Genomic DNA, 13,933 nt, shown 5'->3' with positions numbered 1-13,933 from the left:
GGAGTACAGATCACGGGTGGCTTCATCCAGAGGAGTCTTGAGGATAACATCAGGAGTAGAACACACCTTCCTGCTAGATGATTCAAAAGAAAAACAACCTAGTCAATTGGGATACTGAATCACTGAACAATGCTCTGCATAATTATTCGAGCAGGAAAGAAGTGCCTATGTTGTTTGCATTATTTCTTGCTTCAAAAGAAGCGAGGCTAAAAAAAAAAAAACCATAAAGACACTTGTAAAATCTCCATTTTAAGACTCCCAGTTGACGCTGATAAATTCCTCCTGAAAAAAAAAAAAAAAAAGATGTTTCCAAAAAGTAAAATAAAATCTTACTAAAAAAATAGTAAAATTGCAAAGGAGGGGAGAAAAGTAGCCTCAGATTTGTGAGAAATATCAATCTGCAAAGTCTATTATCCAAAGACCTTGTACATCAATACTAGATTTGAATTATGGAGCTGGGTTGCGCCTTCATTTACATGGTATTTCCCCAAGTAGCCAGATAATATCAATATCTTGCATTTATACGACGATCATCTTCCCAGATGGCTTCATTAAATTGTATGTTTTATGAGAACCACTTTCTGAAATGTGGTCATCTCTGAATGAGAATGATGCTCCTGGGTAACTCGGGGCAAGGGGAAAATCGTGTTTTGCATTTATGCTGTCTCTCTACCAGTGATCATAAAAATGTTCAGTTAGCAAGCATTTCCTGAGCATCTGCGTGGGCAGAGCCCGAGACAAGGCTCTCTACAGGAACATACGGAAGATTAAAAGGCGTGGTCCCAACCCTCCAATACCTCAGTCTCTATTAAGAACAATTTTTCTGTTTCACAAATGTGAAAACTTGTGGGCCAGGCAAGTTTAGAGAATTGTCAAAGGTCATATAGAAAATTTGTTCCAGAGGTGGGAGTTCTCATTTCCCAGGTTGGATTAATAGTGATTTTGAGATTAACATCTAAAAATGTTACAAATACTTCAAATATGTATTTAAGTGTTAAGACTTTGGTTTTTGTTAAGGAAGAAAAGACCAGTCTTCTAAAAAGGAAAATAAAGAGGGATCTATTACATTGTCAGTATAGATTTGTAAGGATTACTAACTATCTAGGACTCTGTTAATTGTGGCAGAGGAATAAAAGAAGGGATTCAACCCTGAAAATTTTGGCTGATTTTTTAGAAGTAAACTACTATTGTAGCAATTTCAGGGAAACCAGAAGCCTCCCTTATCCCTTAAATAGAGATTCAATTTGTTGTTGTCTTTCTTTTACTTGGTAAAATTGTGAAGACTTCTGGGAGAAATCAGACACAGCAAAGCCCAGTACACACAAGGTCTGGCATACAACAATTACCCCATGAAGAATGCTGGGGAATCTACATTGTGTACATGGGTCTATCACAGCCTTTCCTGAGCACTCGAATTTTACTGAGTTTGAGGGCAGGGTCGGGTGGAGTGGGGAGGAGAAAGTAGGGGTAGTGAGTGCAAAAGGAAGGAAGAAGAAAGTGAAAGGAGTGAAAAGGAAACAGAAAGAGGAGCCCAGATGACTGGGGAAAACATGCTTTTGATCTCCCTTAGGGTCTGTACTGTTATGTAGGAAACTGCATATCTGAAGATAGTGGGTTAGAAAACTATTATGTTCAAAATATCTACAAACTCATACATCATGGTAGAATTCCCAACTCTTAATTCTCATCTGCATGGGATTTGCAGAGCATTGCTTTACTTACTTGGGCCATAGAATTCCATCTGCTAAACAAGGAGATAGATTGGACAATCTCCAAGACAAATTTCTATCATATAGGATTCTGTCGTTTTATCTAAATGAGAACATGGGACCGGTTACAATACTGGTGGCTATTCTGATGTTAGCTTAGCTTGGTGAAGAGAAGGGACAATATTGACATTCAAAGTTTGATGATCCTCTTTTGATGTAATTCCAGAGCATTTTCAACACATTAGTCCACTCATCAGAATAGACTGGACTCTATACTGTTAACCCTAAAAGACTTTAGCCAACCTCAGTCACATTTTCAATACTGAATTGCTCAACTCTGTTCTAGATTTCTATGCTTTTTTTTTCTTCTTTCCTATACTAGGATTTTCTTCAGGCAAGTCTAACATTGTGACTCTCTCTGTTATGAAACTTAGATTTTTACTTAGAAATGAAACCATTATCTCTGAAACATTCTAAATTTCAAAAATACTTTCTGCAAAATAAAAGTGATAGATTATATATGAAAATAACAAGTGCTTAGGAAATCAAAGAGGAGAAAGATTGTCATGGTCATAGGTAATCAGGAAAATCTTCAAAGTACAAATGGGACTTTAAGTTGGGCCTTAACAAAATTTAAGATTGAAACTGTCAGAGAAAGAATCTTTCTGGTTCTGAGGCTATCTTAGAGCAGAACTTCAAGTGCAGGTCAAAAGACTACCCTAGCTCAGGATGACGTTTTCAGTGATTTCTGAGTACTATGTAAAATAAAGAGCAATGCATATGTTCGAGGATCAAGTAGAGCCAACAGAAGGGCTGTCTTATCTTCTGAGATAATGTTCCTTGTTTTTTTGTTAAAGCATCCTTTTATGAAATGATAGTGAGTGACAGTAGGTAATGTTTTTATTTTGTGAAATAATGACATCAAACTAGCCTTCCATATGATTCTTTCCACTTCCACCACCAAGTCCTTTGACATTTTATTGACCAATGAAATCCAAAGATCTGGGCACCATCCATTAAGGGCACATTTCTGATATGGGCTTCTACTCCAACCCCTGCCCATGTAGGCCAAATAGGTCAAGTGGATTTTAGGACTTTTATTTTCTTATTCCAGTGATATCGTCATGGGCATAAACGCTGATAAGGCTTAGTTAAAATTGACAAAGTTAAGCTTAATATGCTGAATGAAGAACATACTCCAGATTTCAGCAATCAAGGTCTCAGTGCCCTAGAAAACAACATCAGCTTTGTAGACTTTTATTTTGTTTTAGAGTTACATGCCATGTTGACAGCAGAACTGCTATTTCCCAATGTCCTTGCTTTGTACTGATTAAATAAAGTAACTATTTCTCAATCTTAACTCATTCCATTGATGTAGAATGACTCAGTCTTTAGATTTTTATTTTGGTACAGGTATGGTGAGCTCCTTTCTTAGAAGCCAATCTTGAGTCTGTAATGTGCTGCTTAACTCCTGGACAAGGGGTCGTACCAACAACTGAGCCACCATGTAAACACTCACTTCCCTCAGGAGGAAACAGTGTGGGGACACAGTGTTTTAGCACAAAACTTCATAGCTCTCTTTTTTCAAACTCACTCCTGTATCTCCTGCCCTCTTAATAATAAGTGCAAGGAAAATTTGACCAGTGGTTCTATGGCTGGTGCTCTGAAAAGAGATTATGAATTTTCTATATTTTAACTGGCAAACTTTATGTTTGCACATGATAATCTTTGAGCTGATAGGGAAAAATATTTTTAGAATCACAAACTCTGATTTCATCTTTTTCAATCCCAAGATGAAGGAAACGAAGGCCCAGACTGGGTAGTGACTGGCTCAAGGTCACCCAGCTGGTTAGCTCAAGTGCAAGCCCTTGAAGTTGATCTAGTGTTCTTTCTCCCATCTCCCTCCCATACCCCATTGGAATTGAAATCATCGCAATAGCCACTGCCAAGTACTTAACGATGGATATTTGATAGTGGTCCTTTAAGTCTGTACCAGGGTGGTTTTCAGTTTTTCACTTCATCAGCAGAGGAAGGCAAGGACATCGCACGGACTAATATTTCATGCTTAGCTCTGGATTCCCTTGGTTTTATATTTCTGACTCTTCCCTCCGTTTCTTGTAGGGCTCTATGATTTAATTTAATTTCAGCTTATGGCTGGCTTTGGTACCCAGAAGAGTGGTAATTTGTCCTTTAAATTATTCACCCAGGGGAGTCGATGTTCTTAGAAAACGAGGAGGGAGAACCTGTAAGCTTCGTCCCAGCAGAGGGACACATGACACACGCTGATGCCTCACTCGCTCATTCTTTTTTCATGATACCTTATCTCCCATGTTCAGCCCTGGTTCCTATAATACCTTGTATTTCTGCAGAGCTTTTCACATTAACAAATAAAGCAATTTACAGAGTATTTACACACTGACTAGTGACTAATTATACACCTGCAAGCACTGCAATCATTCTGGACAAGCAACATTCCTCTACATTAGCTTCTTTACAGGAAGGTGTCTTAGAGTTGTTTGCAAAGAGAAATTTGGGCAACAGTCAGTCTTGGCTCTGACATTCAATTGTTTAATGTAGGTACAGTGTATATTACCTAGGATGCACCTCTGGACTTTATCTGGTTAGGGTAAGAAAGTTCACCAAAGAAGAGAATGAATGAATAAATGACTATGATGACTCCAGTAGTAGATCTTCCTAAAATTGTTGATAAAACTGGGCAAAAGCATATGCAACAACTCCACAGGAACACATGGTATTATAAAGCCACTTGTCAGGCTATTGGTTATGTTTTATGCAGAACTGAAGTATAGAATGAGGAGGCTATTGCAGTTTTCAGTTAAAAGGATAAGAGGTGAATAATTTTAAGAGTTACTGTTTACCATGTACTAAATTCTTTACATATATTCTTTCACTTAATTCTGCTGTCATCCTAAATTTATCACATAAAATTCATTGATGTTCAAAGTGACAATATATTCTCAAAATTACACAACAGAGAGAGCAGGAACTAAAACTCTGGTTGATCTGAACTTTAAGCACTCAACTATACCTTCCTCAAGAGAGGAGACAAGTAGGGGCTGGGGTATTGTTCAGTGGTGAGCACTTTCTAGCATGAGTCAGGCCTTGGTTCAATTCCCAGCACAAAACAAAAACAAAAAAAGAAGAAAAAAGAAAAAGTGACATGCATTAAACAGATGCAAATTATTGTGTGTGTGTGTGTGTGTGTGTGTGTTAGAGTGGGTTATGCAGACAGAAGAAGAAAAGGATTGGTAGCATTCCACCTGGAGGGACACTAAGACAAGGAATTAAATATTTTCAGAGTTAATTTTTGGCAAACAGCAGGATAGAAGCAATGGAGGAACCCTGATAAACCAAAATGCGTTCAGAGGATGTCACTTGGTGGAATAGAAAATAGACAAGCAATCATGTTTAAAGATAAAAGAGAAACACATGCCTATTTGAATATTAGACACTGATGTTCAGAATAAAGGGAACTATATGAAAAATGCAGAGTCAGCCAAAGGCTGTCTACACTGCTGTGGAGAATGAAGAACAAGTAACAGACTCTTTTACTGCAGGGAGCCTGGGCTCTGTTAAACTTAGTGTGGTGTTTTTAAAACCTATCTGCCAAATTTTTGACTCTCCTATCACTGAGGGGTGGAGCGGATGTCCCCTCTCTCTGAATCTGGGCCAATGGATAGGAGAGGCTGTGTGACTTATGAGGTGATTCAGTGGCTATCTGGTTTGATACATGCCATGGATAACTGGAATACCTGGTGAGAATTTCAGACTGAAGAGTATGCACTCAAAGTGAAGGGCCTATTTGCTGAGTGGGGCAGTCACTTCTTACCGTGTAAGAAGCATGAGACCTAAGGGGTGAAGGAAGACTGGCAGATGCAAGTCAGTCACAAAGTCTGACAGGAAACAGGTCAGCCTGTACAGTATCAGCATTTACAGCCACTCTTTTTTTTTTTTTACAGTCACTCTTTGAAATGCAAATGCAAGTGACTCAGGGCTGATGTGGTGAGTCACACAAGGTACAGTTTTTTGTGTGTGGTGAAAAAATGTTCCGAAGGTCAAGGAGCCTGGAAGTCCCAGGCACTTATAATGTTGAAAGATAAGAGGAGGTAAGTAGAACTACTTAACCATTTTAATTCCTATGTTCTCTCCAGCTAGAGGTGGTCAGGTAGAGAAAGGCACTGCTAACACTGATTTTTAAAAATAAGGTGGGCTCCCTGCTTCCTGGTTACCAGGAAGTGAGAAACTTTACTCTGTTCTTCTGCCATGATGCTCCATCTCATCTTGGGCCCAGAGCAATGGAGTCAGCTGCCTATGGACTGAACTGAATCCATGACCCCCAAATAAACTTTTACTCTTAAAAAAATAAATAAAAATAAGGTTGATGAGGAACCTGTAAGAAGGTACTGCTGTTCACAATGGTATAAGTGTGATAACTTAGATTAGGCATGTGTCTTAACTTTGGGATAAGATACAAGAACTACTGTCAATATTTTTTGAAGAATCCTGAGAGTTTGGGAAGGCCCCCAAATGGGTAAATGTCTCATTCTCAAAACAGAGGTGAATTCTGTGAGCTTTAGGAAGGCAGGCTTTGTATCTGGGGTGTCTTCCAGAACAAATCACTAAAGAGATGATCTGCAAGACTTCAGGAAAGGAGTTGAAGAAGATGAAGTGGTGAGTTTGAATTTCTATATGAATATTCCAATCTCCAATGACATCACTCTGAATGGGAACTGGACACATAAGGATAGCTGTCAGTGAAGAGCTCCTTGTGGTGAATGGATTTTTTGTCATTCAAAAGGCAGGCCTCCAGAGTTCATCACAGGCTCTGAGACTGGCCCTGTAGTATCTGAAACGTCTATGAGGGATTTGGAATTCGGCTGTGACAGCTCGTCAGCATCACATGCCGACTGCAGGACTTACAATGCAGAGAGGATCCACCAACACGCTGAATGATGGAATTCATACCATAGAGAGCTTAAGAGGTAGTAACTGTGCACATGCTTCAACAAGAAGAAATTCACCAGGGAAACCACAAACTCTTGTTTAGTACCCACCCTTCACTCCCTATGGAAAAAATTTCCAAACACCAAAAATTTTACCCCACCAATAAGAGAACAGGAGTGGTTTGTGCACATGGAAAGGATTTAAGGGCTGTCTAAATTTAACAACTCAATACAATTTAACAGTGGGCTATGGTTGCTTGAAAGGTTACTGCAATGGGGCATTGTGTGAAAAGAGGTGTCTGGGAGAGTGTGATGAGGAAGTGCTGGTGTTTGCTCTGGAAGCTATCCTTGAGGGCACATTGACAGAGAGAAGCATGGTAAGGGGATAGAGAAGTCATCATATGGAAAATGATGATAAAACTTGGTGTATTTAGCCAGGACAAGAATCTGTGGGGAGAGTGGAGTAGGAGGAGGATTTAATGACTTAAAGGCTATGGTATGGAATGGAGTGGGGACGAGTGGAGGCTGTGAAGAAACTAAGTACAGCTGAACCCAGGAAAATCTCTCATATCTGGAACTGTACTGAGATGAAAACATGTTTCTTAACAGGTAAGGAATTCCCAATCCTGAGAGCATTCAGAATAGGAAGGTAATTTGTCAAGCACAATTTCAGAGCGATTAAGAATAATACCAAGAAAACTATGACGTTTTGTCACTACTTTATTATACTTATGGCTTATAAAAGGAAGTACTTTAATGATGAGGAAATGGAAGATCAGAAATGTCCAGTGACTTTCCCAAGAATACCCAGTACAGAGCAGAGACCTGAACCTGGACCCACCTGGTTCTAAATTATGCACATGCTTTTCCACAATCCCAGTCTTCTTCAGAAAAAAGAACACTGTATCCCTCTTTGAAGTAACAGAGGGAGGAGCAAAGTGTTATATTATACCTAGAGTGCCTAATAAATCCTCTGAGAATATCAGGCATCACCAGGAATCTTTAGGCCATCAGTGAGCTATGCATACCATTTCTTGGTCTGGAATGCTTTTTCTAATAATGACTCTATCATAATTCAATACTAAAACTAATTTTATAAATCTAGGACCCACTTCTGGAAAGTTGAAATTCTTTTAATCCTTTATAATGCTAAAGCATCAGTTCCTAGTCTTTAAAAAGGCAATGATTTACAATAGGACTGCAGCCACATCAGTATTTACAGCAGTGTAGCTCACAATAGATACAGAACCAGCCCAGGCTGAGTGACTAAGAAAATGCTGTAGATATGCACAATGGAGTTCTACTCAGCCACAAAGAAGAATGAAATTACGTCATTTGCTCGTAAATGGATGGAACTGGAGAACATCATGCTAAGTGAAATAAGCCAGGCTCAGAAAATAAAGGGTTGAATGTTTCTCTCATATGTGAAACTTAGAGCAAAACAAAGGGAAAAAAGTAGGGGTGGGTGGGTATCATAAATATAGAGGGAAAATCAGTAGAGTAGAAGAGAGATTTAGGGGAAGGGAGAAGGGAGAAAGAGGGAAGAAAATGCAGAATTAATTTGACAAAATTACACTATGTGCAAGTGTAAATATACTACAGTGAATTCTACCTTCATATGTATCTATAAAGCACTAATTAAAAAAATAAATAAACGAGAGGAAGGAAGATCAGTAAAGGAAGGAGAACAGTGAGAGGGAGGAAAGAAAGGAAAGGGGAGAACTGAGAACTGAAATGGAGTAAATTATATTCCACACATGTATGATTATGTCAAAATGAACCCAACTATTTGTATGATTATAATGCACTAATAAAATTTTAAAAAGCAATGATCTTCAAATTCTGAGAGGATTATATTTAAAATAACTTCACATAATTTCTTTGGTAAATTCTTTTGGTAGTTTCTGATTTGGACAAGTTTGAATCCAAGAATATATCTAAATTCAAGTTGTCGAGTTTTTATGACATGCTTTGTGTCTATTGCATTACTTGGCTTTATATATAATTTGGGAAAGTTTAACAATTGGATCATTTGTGCTGTCCATCTGTCATCAAATGAAATTCTCTGCATTTGTCAATCAATAGATATACATATTCTTATAAAATTGACAAAAGAGGAAATTTTCTGCTACTTCCATCAGTGTCTTAAAAAAACAAGGTATACTTTTAGATGACTATGAATTGACTTCTGTTCATTTACAGGTGAGAACATACTCTGCCTTTTGGAGCCTGTAAGTTATATAAACACTGTGTGTGTGTGAATTCATATGGAATGAAGGAGTGTCCCAGAGCCAAAAAAAACAGCCTGGTGAAAGAGCAGGAGAGGAATCGTTCAGAGAACACCTTGCTATGTTTTTGACCTCCAGTTGTATGGGCCATTGTAATAATTAATAGCTGCGTTGCTTCTCTTTTCTAAGTCCCTACCATCGCCTCTTTGACAAATAGTTTATAGTCTATAATCTTCCCTGTTGCCTTCTCACTCGGATGCTTTATACCCCAGTGACTGTGTGAGAGTTGTGTTTTGCATTTGCTTGCTCATCCACGGTGACCTCGTTTGGGCTTTGTTTAGTTTATTTGTTGAGGGATAATACATACAAGTCTTACAGGGACCATTTGACTTTATTTATTGACTTCAATTGTCATGGATTTCTAACAGAAGTGTCCAAAACTACCCCAAAAGGCTACACCAATAAAAGGCGAATGCCTTTCTCACTGCTCTCTTCTTTCTGAGCTTTGGAAGTTCAAACCTCCACCCTCAACTCTTGCCCTTGGCTACATGATATTTTTTTCCTGTAGCCAGAATTCATATTACTAATCATGCTAGATTGAGGCAACACAGCCATGAGAATTTAGGTGGATTTGCCTGATTATGCACAGATTAATTTATAAGCACCTCTGTTCAGCAGTGGTGGGGCAGGGGTCCCTCTCTGCCCTGGTTTGTTTGAATGTGGTATATAGTTGGCCACCAATTAAAATAAGGCTAATGTCGGTAATTGCAGAAAACATCTAATGTGTTTATAGGCTTATCTAAGAAGATAAGCAACCCTATGATGAAACCACCTCACATTTATAACTCCTACAGAGTAACAGGTGACCTCTGTGTATTTTTACTATACTTATGAAATGAATAACTTATATGGAATATATTGAGAAATACATAGATACTTTACAAATTCACCAAGAACTATTTATTAGCTTCTCAGAATAGGCTAAAATAATAGAGTAGAAGAATTTTCTTTTATATAATTTAAAAGATTTTATATAATTTAAAAGGGGTTGGGAGTATAGCTTAGTGGTACAGTGCTTGCCTAGCATGTGTGAGGTCCTGGGTTCAATTCCCGGCACTGCAAAAAAATAAGAAAATATTTAAAGCATGACCTTTAGATCAAGATGAAGTCTGTTTTTTAAAAAAGTTCTAAATTAGGAATCAGAACATCTGACATATATTTCAACGCAAGCAGTGATAAACCTTAAGTAGGTCCTCTCTCTGAGCCTCCCGGTCCACCTCATAGCACTGTTATAGGATGTAATATGATCCTCTACTTAAAGTAAAATCCTTCATCTTTCATCTCCTTATAGCATGCAGCATGTGCAATACCTGTGACTAGTTACCCTCAGCAATTCCACCCCTTGCAATTAAGTAGTATGTTCATCAAAAATCTGCTGTGATTATTCCCATGCATGTCACTATAATTATAAAATTTATAAACTGATGAAATAAAAATATGAATAGTTTTTGTTTCTATGACAAGTAAATTAAAATCTGTGGGAATGCTAAGTGAGATAAACTAATCTCAAAAAACCAAAGGACGAATGATCTCTCTGATAAGCAGATGATGACACATAATGGGGGGTGGGGGGGCAAGAATGGAGGAAGGAGGGACTGTATAGAGGGAAAAGAGGGGTGGGAGGGGTGGGGGGAAGGAAAAAATAACAGAATGAATCAAAAACTATTACCCTATGTAAATGTATGATTACACAAATGGTATGCCTCTACTTCATGTACAGAGAAACAAGATGTATACCATTTGTTTACAATAAAAATAAATTTTAAAAAAAGTGGGAATATGATGAAGGTGTTATTTCCAGATGTATTAGATATGGGCTAGATATTTGTAAAGAATTGGAAACAAGCATTTAGAAAGGTCCAGTTTGCAAGCATTTTGGACCATCAGTCTGAGATCACTTGAAACAAAATTAAAGACATGGAAGTTTTTGGATGTACTGAGGTGAAGTAAATTTGGGATGCAAATTTGCCTGCAAGTCAGCTTGTGGCACATTTTTCCAGGTACTTTTCTATTTGTAAACTTCCAGTCCTCTGCTCATTTCCTCTTGTGAGGTTTTACTTCTGAGATTACCCTTATGCCAAAGGTGCTGTCCTTTGGGGTCCCACCTTTCAAAGTTTGCAGCCTTTGACTTCCATATTAATCGGGCCCTGAGGATTTACATTTTTTCTCTTGTCTGAAAAGTTTGTAGAAACAGAATTTCCATTTTCCCAAAACAGCAAATAATTTCAGTTCAATTGTAGCTTCCTTGCTGTGCTTGCTACTGTGGATTGCCACTTTCCTGTAGATTTTGGCCTTTATCATCTCAGCTCTTTGATGCTGTTAAGACAACACTTAAAATACATTTCAACAAACACTTTTGTTTTCAGTGGGAGGGTTTGCCATTATAACCCGACCAGTGTTATATACTATAGCTTTCCTAGAGGCCACCTGCTCATGATTCTTGCTGAGAAACCAAATTGCCTTTTGAAAATGGTGTGTCCCTCTTGAAGGGGCTAGTGTCAAGTCTGAAAGTTTGGGATGGCATAACTCACTTTTTACTAAATCTGAATCCACTGGGCCCTTTGCATTGCATAATTCTATCTTCATCAGGCTAAAAAAGCTTATAAATTTTAGGTGGACAAATAGCTGATAGGTGATGATTTTATATTGCCCCTACCTTTTTATTACCTTCTACCTTGTTAGTATTTTGAAAAGGCTAAATTTATACAAATTATCTAATCCAGTGCTTTGCAGCAGAACTTTCTGTGATGACAAAAATGTTCTATAATCTGTAAAATGCCCACATGCGACTACTACATTCCTAGTATGTGGCTAGTGTAACTTAGAAATTGAATTTTTAATTTATTTTATGATAAATAGAAAATAGTGGCTAGTGCCAGATGGTGCACATTCTCAGAAATTGCTTCATAATACTTCAGGATAACTATTCACTACGTAAGAATCAATATTTCCTATATAACCAATAGTTAAAACAATTGTTGGGTTGCAAAAGAAGACTGCATACTCAGAACTTAATGAGGCCCTGAGCAACCTAGTGAGATCCTGTCTCAAAATAAAAAATAAAAAGGGCTGGGGATATGGCTCACTAGCTAAGCCTCCCTGAGGTTCAATCCCTGGCACCAGAAAAAAAAAACCCAAAACAAAAAGCCTACATAAAAATTGTTTTGTGACCACAGTCATTTCTCCATAAACTGTATATATATCATGAAACCAAAACAGAAGCAAACACTATTGGCATAAAACAGATAATACAACAAAATATTAATTCAACAAATATGTATTGAGCCCATATTCTAAATCAGGCACTATACAAGACACTGAAAATAGTCTCATGTACCTGATGATTCTTTTACTGTCTATACAGATGATGATTAGTAGATGACAGATGATTCCATAAATAGCTTTCACTGCAAATTCATTACTTCAACTTCCTCTAGATTTTATTTGACAATATATAAGCATAGTCAACTATCAGTCCTGTGAAATGCTATGAAATGGGCAAAAGGACAAATATTCCAAGGGTGAAAAGGTGTGCCGGCATCTTAAAGGATATCAGAATTCCCAAATGGAAAACATGTATTTAACATTTTCTAATCCAATGCTTACAAAAATGAGCACAGAATTCTACTTTTTCCCCCACACAAAATATCTATTAACATTAATTTTATGAAACACATTTTGGGAATTGGAGATTTAACCTAAGGAATTTCAGTAGGCATAAAACCAAAAACATTGGATTATCTAGAATACTATTGCCCAAAGTGGCATTTGCAGATTGTTAGGGGGCATGAATATATTCTCAGTAGTCCATTATTTCTCCAGAAAATTTTGAAGTGATGTGATTCAAATTATATAACCTTAAGATATTAATAGACACATTCTGAATCATGTTGAACACATTCTAACAGGATATTGCCATGATTTCTCTAAAGATTGGCCTGTAATTATCTTAGGTTGTTTTTTTTTAACAAAACAGAGGTGAATTAAAATTATCATGTGCTCCAGATGAAAGCCAAGGGTAGACTGTACAAGCAAAGGTTTAATAGAGAAAAGTTGTAAGAGAATCTAGCCATTACATTTCAGAATATTAAAATCATGTTTTATCTTGAGATAATTCTGTTTTGTAGCAATTGTTTCAATATTTATGTCATGCATCAATTTCAAGAAGATGTCTTAAATTACTGTAATTTTAGGCTAACCTATTTTATGCTTTTGCAAATGCATTGGTTTTATAGATGCATAGGAGCTTAAGACTAAGAATTCTCTATATGGTTTTGGGTTTAGAACATTGTAACCATTGTAGGTTTAAGTAATATTGTGATCAAAATAATTTAAGTCAAAACTAGGGGTATATAAAAATTACTTGTGTGGAAACATTCTTCTAAGATATTTCCATCACATTTATGAATGCATCATATAGCATTCTTCTTAAATATTTAGCCAATATTTAAAATTGGTTTGCATTCCACGGCTATGTATCATCTGTTACATTTGCTATGTGGCCAGGAAAAGTCTGGAAAGTATTAAAAATTCATCATAGATAATCATGCGCGGACTGTGTTCAATATCACTGCAGATAAATAATAGCTTTATTGACATATTCAACTATTGCAATGTCAGAATTTTTTCCTTCCCCAATCTCTATTATCTTTTCTAAAATATGTCACACATGGCATATTCAACTACCTCCTAAAATTCTGTAATTCCAGATCTTCATTTCTATATCCATTTGCTCACTTGAGTTCCAGATGCACACTGCCACTGCCCTACTAGATATTTCTACCTGGTTCAAAATATTTTGAACTCATTCTACCCCAAATTCAATTATTGTATTATTATTCTAGACCAATTGTACCATGTCCACTCAATTTGTCAAACTCAAAACACTGACATCATCTCCACTTCTATCTTTTTATCACCCTCACATCAGTGGTCAACAAGTCTTGCCAATTCTCTGTGACCTCTGTCATTG

The sequence above is a fragment of the Sciurus carolinensis genome, chromosome 3 (assembly GCF_902686445.1).
Source record: "Sciurus carolinensis chromosome 3, mSciCar1.2, whole genome shotgun sequence".
NCBI classification, from domain to species: Eukaryota; Metazoa; Chordata; class Mammalia; order Rodentia; family Sciuridae; genus Sciurus; species Sciurus carolinensis.
This window is presented reverse-complemented; position numbering follows the sequence as displayed.